Source organism: Ammospiza caudacuta, chromosome 3 (assembly GCF_027887145.1).
Source record: "Ammospiza caudacuta isolate bAmmCau1 chromosome 3, bAmmCau1.pri, whole genome shotgun sequence".
In the NCBI taxonomy this organism is placed as follows: Eukaryota; Metazoa; Chordata; class Aves; order Passeriformes; family Passerellidae; genus Ammospiza; species Ammospiza caudacuta.
The window spans coordinates 120,296-126,935 of NC_080595.1; the positions used below are offsets into that span (position 1 = coordinate 120,296).

The window sequence follows — 6,640 nt, forward strand, 5'->3', positions numbered from 1 at the left end:
CATAATTATTCTGTGTTTAATAAAAGCCATCTAATAAATTCACACCCAAAACTCCAGCAGCCCAGCTGGCCCTACCAAATCTCTATGTTTATGCATACAGTAAACAAAACCAAAATCCCAGTAATACCTATCAGAAGTCTGTGAAAGAAACCGATTGAAATTGATCCTACCTCAAATACAAAACAACCCATGCAAAGTTAGCTTGACTCAAAAAACAATTTACACAGAGCTAATAACACCAAGAAATAAAACAACACACCATATACCACCAAAGAATATAATAGTGAAGAAAAAAGAAACCACTTTTTTTTTTTTTTTAATTTAAACTAACTTCTTTTATTAGCTAGAACAAAAGCTTTTGCCAGGACTGCAACAACTTCTTCTCCTCCTGAAATGTCCCTTCTCCTTCCCAAATTCCTTACAACTTCTGAGTTTACATCCAAGCAAAAAGCAAAATTCGTGCACTTGTGCGTTCGATGCTCCTGCCAGATTCTCTGTTTCCCTCCACATCTTCTTACACTTTCAGTCTTCACTCTGTCCTGCCGTGACGAGTTTGACGGACGAATTGCTAACGTTAAGAGAGGATTTCCCTGCCTCCCTCCCCAGAGCTGGTTTCCTTAGTGCATTTCACTCAATCCCAGGCCGGCAACGATGCACGCTCACCTCAAGCGTGCAAGGCTCACAGCTGCTCGGCTAAATGCGGCTGTAATCGGCTAAACTCGGCCATTGTCATCTGCATTCGGCTGGACTCGACCCTTCGGCACGGCTCGGCTCGCTTCGGCCGAACTCGGAGCCGCTCTCTGCGCTCGGCGCGGCTCGGCTCGCTTCGGCCCAACTCGGCGCGGCTCGGCTCTCTTCGGCCGAACTCGGAGCCGCTCTCTGCGCTCGGCGCGGCCCGGCTCGCTTCGGCCGAACTCGGAGCCGCTCTCTGCGCTCGGCGCGGCCCGGCTCGCTTCGGCCGAACTCGGAGCCGCTCTGTGCGCTCGGCGCGGCTCGGCTCGCTTCGGCCGAACTCGGAGCCGATCAGTGCGCTCGGCGCGGCCCGGCTCGCTTCGGCCGAACTCGGAGCCGCTCTCTGCGCTCGGCGCGGCCCGGCTCGCTTCGGCCCAACTCGGAGCCGCTCTGTGCGCTCGGCGCGGCTCGGCTCGCTTCGGCCGAACTCGGAGCCGATCAGTGCGCTCGGCGCGGCCCGGCTCGCTTCGGCCGAACTCAGAGCCGCTCTCTGCGCTCGGCGCGGCCCGGCTCTCTTCGGCCGAACTCGGAGCCGATCAGTGCGCTCGGCGCGGCTCGGCTCGCTTCGGCCGAACTCGGAGCCGCTCTCTGCGCTCGGCGCGGCTCGGCTCGCTTCGGCCCAACTCGGAGCCGGTCTCTGCGCTCGGCGCGGCTCGGCTCGCTTCGGCCGAACTCGGAGCCGCTCTCTGCGCTCGGCGCGGCTCGGCTCGCTTCGGCCGAACTCGGAGCCGCTCTCTCCGCGTTCGGCTGAGCTCGCCTCGGCTCGGCTCCCTGACGGCGGGCAAGCGGCGCCGCCTCACGTTAAACTCGCCCGGCTCGGGGCTCTCCTCCTGCCGCGTCCCGCGGGCGGCCCGGCCATCGCACGGACACGACCGGGAGCGCGGGGTGGCACAGGAGCTCATTGGGCTGTGACCGCACTCGCGCTAATTAGCGCGCACGAGAGCAGCGGGCTCGGTTCGGCTGAGCTCGGCTCCGTTCAGGCAGCCTCGCAAGCCTGGCCTCGGTTCGCTCGAGGCCGTCAGGTTCCGCCGGTCTCGCCTTGGTTCGGCTGAGCTCGTTCCATTCGGCCGAAGGAGGCGTCGTTCGTGTTTTTACAAATATCTTTCTATATTGACTATATATTTCTATATTTAGTTTTATACTTCTATAATACTTTCATTATTCCAAATAAAAACCCCGTCTCTAACCAAATAAATAAAAAAACCCCTTCTTTTAAAGGATATTGAAATGTTTTTTATTTATACTTTGTATAATTATACATTCATATTTTAATTTATCGTTTCTTTGGATGTATTACATTAATAATGATATATATATAAAATTTTTAAATATATTTAAATTATTATTTAAATTATGTATAATATCTACTGCTACAACTAATTTTTTCTTATATTTTTAATTTTTATATTTATCTGTATGTATTTATTATATATTTCTAAACTTAGATTTCTACCTTTATATTATTTGTATTTATAATTTTTACAATCAAAACCCTTCATATTGACCAATAAAGAAAACCCACTTTATTTAAGTATTTTAAAAATATTTTCATGTTTATAATTTTCATATTTATATTTATAATTTGTTCAATATTACATGAGAACACACCTGCTCCTGCACCGCAGTGGGGCTCCTTCTCCTGGGGACCTTGGGGTGCCCCAACGGCATCAGAGCCCCGAGTCTTCACCCCCTTCTCCTCTATTTAGAAACTACACTGGAACTTTTTTCTGGAAATAAAGACATTACCTAAATCCTCTCCCCATGTCCTAGACAGATGGATATTCAGTTATTAGTTGGCTGGGCAGCAGTTTCTTAAATAGAATGATAAACAAGATGTGAACATTTCAGCTACAAGCAAATAGGCAAATCTGAACAAGGTACTGGTGGCCAACACCAACCACCAAAGTTATTTTGAAGCAATTTTTTAGACAATAAAATACTGATACCACAAAAATTAAGCAAAAAGCTAACTACTGGCTAAGAAAGAAGGAAAAATTAACTTTTGACAGCAACAACATTCCAACCACACAGGCTTTTTCCCGATGTCATACCTTATAACTACCTCTCTTGGGAATTCTCATCATGTATCCCAAAAGGAATAAATACCTTAGAGCGTCCTAAAGCAAAAAGTAGCACACATGAGCTCCTCACACTCCCAGGAGGCCAGCACAGCGTGCACTGAGTCTGCAACAAATTCTGCTCACTGAGGGTCTGCAAACAAAGGTTCAACTGATGGACTGAACTGATTTTAAAGGGAGGTTTTCTAAGCACAGAAGCACAACAAAGAACAAGCAGAAACAATTCTTAAATAAATCTGCAAGTTTTATTTAGCATATATGCGACTGATTTCCACGCTGTGGATTCTGACTTGGATTCGTCTGTAGGTTCAGGAAGATGACAATGCACACTCTGCCCTCCCTGAGCCCCCCAAAGCAGCTGAGCGCTGCTCCGTGCGCTCAGATCATCAGGAGCTGGATTACACGTGCCTGCATGGACTGGAACTGCTCTGCTGCAGATTCAGGAGCTGATGGCAGAGAGGGGCTGGCCGAGGCGTCGTCCCAATTCCATTTCTGTGTGACGAGAAGCGGTTTGTTCCCAACGGGTGCAACAATCCCCAGCTCGCTTCCGTGGTGAGTACCGATGGCACGCAAATGGCAGCCCGAGGAAATCGTGTTCTGGGCTCTAAGTGGTCGGGACAGGGTCTGATGTTTTGTTTTGTAATTGTATGATGATCAGTACAACAGGGCTCTGATGGATGACATGGCAACACAGAATTAAAAACCCCTCGATAGGATTACATCGACTTCTAGGAAAAGACAAAAGCTTAGGACCCTTCTGAAATCTACTTTTAATCCAAAGCACGGGGCTTGTCAGCACGCTGCACCTTCCAGCTTTTCAAAGCAGCTTACCTCTGAAGACCAGGAAACACTGATTTCTACATAAACAACGGGCAACCCCCAGGCTAACCTCAGCACCACTGTTTAATAGGGGACCTGCCAGCGTGCCAGTCCAGCTTCAAGTGTGCTTTACTTCAGTCTAACATCCCCTCAAAATTCTTCTCACATCTTCCAACCCTGAAATCTTATTTTCCCCTAAAGCTTCTCTCCATTAGCAATTTCCAAGTAACATGGTATTTTTACAACATTCAAAAATGTCATGCTGGACTGTGCTACAGAGTAATCTGCAAATACAAGCTTAGCAAAGTTTGAATTGCCTTGTCCAGAGAAAAAACCTACAAGTGAACACCTACACCTGCCTACAAAGAGCTAACAAGCCCCTGGCAGCTGCCAGCATCAAAGCACAGCGGATGTTTCTAATACAGGGTAAGGATAACAATATCACCTCCTGTTCTCTCCAGCTTCTTTTCCCTGCAGTCGTATTTTGCTTCTTATGATGTTTTTAGTCTCTGCATCTTCTTGGACAGCACCGAGCCCGACGACAAGGAGACGAGAGTCTTTCCCTGCCGTGCGGAGAGAACCAGGAAAACAGTTAAAGTAAGAACAGGGCAGTTTGAAATTCATACTTGCAACGAGAAGCAGCGCCTAACCAACAGAACAAAGGTAAACAAAGCATGATACCTCCCTGGGGACAGAAGACTTACAAACTCTCCAGGATTTACAATTCTAGCGACCAACCCCTTCAGGACAGCAGCCAAGTGTCCCATGGGGTGGTGCTGCACCAAAGAACCATCTGAGAGGTTCCAAAGAGTGAAATGCACAATATTTTGCAAAGACAAAAAATCTTGCAAAATAACAAAAATGCAATAGATGTAAACTACAGGGCAAGAGTACAAGTGTTACCTTTGGGAGCTGGAACCGTCCAGGTGAGCACCTGATAACTGGATCCTCACCAGAGTTTGAGCCCTTCAGGACACAGAAGGGTTTTCCCCAGGAATTTCACAGACTGAGTTTGGATAGAAGCGCGCTCGCCGGATCCTCAGAAACGTCGCCCATTCTCCAGGTGTCTGGAGAGAACTGCAAATGGCTCTCACGTAGTTTGAGCTAGTTCTGTAAGGTCTCGGGGGAATTTCACCAGATGCAACCAAACTGGGCAACTCCCAGTGGGACAGAAGGAACCCAAAGCTTGGGTGAGCAGAGCCGCAGCAAATACTGAGGAAACAAACAAAACAGCATCAAAAATAATAAACCATCCTTCTTTTTTCTCTTGCTTTTGTTTTTTTCTTATTCATATCAGCACAGCAATTAAAGAGAAGGCGAAAAACTCACCATTACTGAACATTTCATCACCTGTAAGCTGAGCATCCTTAGCATAGAGGACTCCAAAGTTAAAATTCACCGATCCCTGGGAAATAAAACCAAATATCGTATGATAAACAGTCAAACAGCAGACATAAAAATTTGTTTCCTCTAAGGACTTTCAGGTACGTATGTATCTTTGCATTACACATGAGAACATACACTTTAGACCATCACCTAATACATAATAATTTACCTTTAAATTTTGATAGTATAGCATGAATTTTTAACTTAAACTAGTGATCTATTATTATTAAGTTGGTGCCTAAAGTTATTTCTGCTGTCACGTTCAAAAAAACATCAATTTTTTTTAACTGTAATGAGCAATTGATTTCAAAGTCATCACAAGCCCACCAAAACACAAAGCTCTGTTCACTGGATGGCTCTGTGAGCTAGAAGTAGTTAGGTTTCTACTTCCCTCTTGTTCTTCCAGAACCAATAAATCCTGTCAACAAAACCAGGATCTATAGCCCACTGCTGTGAAAGATTCTACAAGGATGATGGTTGGATTTGTGTTTAGAAGTTTTCATTTGAAATGGCCAGTACAATGGATAAAGACAGTTCAAGTAGTATTACATTACTATTATTATTATTTCTATTATTATTTTTACTATTACTACTACTATTATTATCACCTGCTACTGGAAGAAACAAACCAGTAGTACCTATACTTAATTACTTTTACCTCCAGAAAATAATAAAGAAAAAGAACCAAACCAAAAAAAGTCACTTCCTACCTTTTATATCAAGGGATGAAAACTTTCTCTTGGGCTCTTCTCCAATTTATCAAGACTCACAGCACTGAAAGGCAAACAAAACAGTGCTTTATAGAAGGGCAAGTGCACGTTTCAAGGCTGAGCCACCAACTGATTGCAGTGACAGCAGTTACAACATGAATCGTTCCCAGAGCCTCTGTTCAATGGAACGTTCAGTGGAACTGCCATTTCTTTCCCAAAACACTAACTTCCAACACTTCCTAAACGTATTTGGTATTTTACAACAACAGAAGTTAGTGAGACTCTGTGTGGAGGTCAGGTTTAAATTTATTTCCTTCTAAAGCGCAGAGCTCTGTTCCATCACCCTTCACTTCGGCTCTACACTGAATCGTGGTGAGCATTTGAGAAGGGCTGAAGAACCAATTCTATTTCTCTCTTTTTCTACTTCTCTCTATTCCTAAATAATTCCAGACAAGTCCAATGAAAAACGACAAGTTCAGCATCAAAGTCACACTTTTTCCCTTTGTCTGGTCAACAACAGGCTCTAAATCCACTTATTGCTGCCTTCAACGATTAGGACTTGCAAAACCATTTTTACATGTTTTACAGCTTTATCATAAAACCCACAGAACGCAAGCTCTCAATTACAAGAAAAGGTACACAGGCAAATATCTAAAGGGATCACTTATTAGTAAATACATACCTTGGTAGAGATCGCACTGAGAACCTTTCTGAGGGACTCTAAGGGACGCATGTTTTCTGAGCACCCTGGAAACAAGAAAAGCTAGGATATATTACAGGACATCCCCACTTTTTCTACATATTCAAATAGGATTTTTAATAAAAACTATTCAGTTACAAAAGAAGGAAGAAAACCAAGCTAATTTTACTCAGCTGTATTTACTGCCGATTTAGAGAAAAATGCCGGGCCGCGTC

The 6,640-nt window shown here is 45.1% G+C and overlaps 1 long non-coding RNA gene across 1 annotated transcript; it reads right to left on the bottom strand.

Annotated features, from left to right (window-relative positions):
* Positions 1-2,586: 2,586 nt before the first annotated feature.
* On the bottom strand, positions 2,587-6,640 carry LOC131555731 (uncharacterized). Its single transcript, XR_009274549.1, has 6 exons — positions 6,408-6,640; positions 5,726-5,789; positions 4,959-5,034; positions 4,533-4,841; positions 4,075-4,192; positions 2,587-3,480 (listed from the first exon to the last, which is right to left on the bottom strand). It is a non-coding gene; the product is annotated as an uncharacterized LOC131555731 (long non-coding RNA).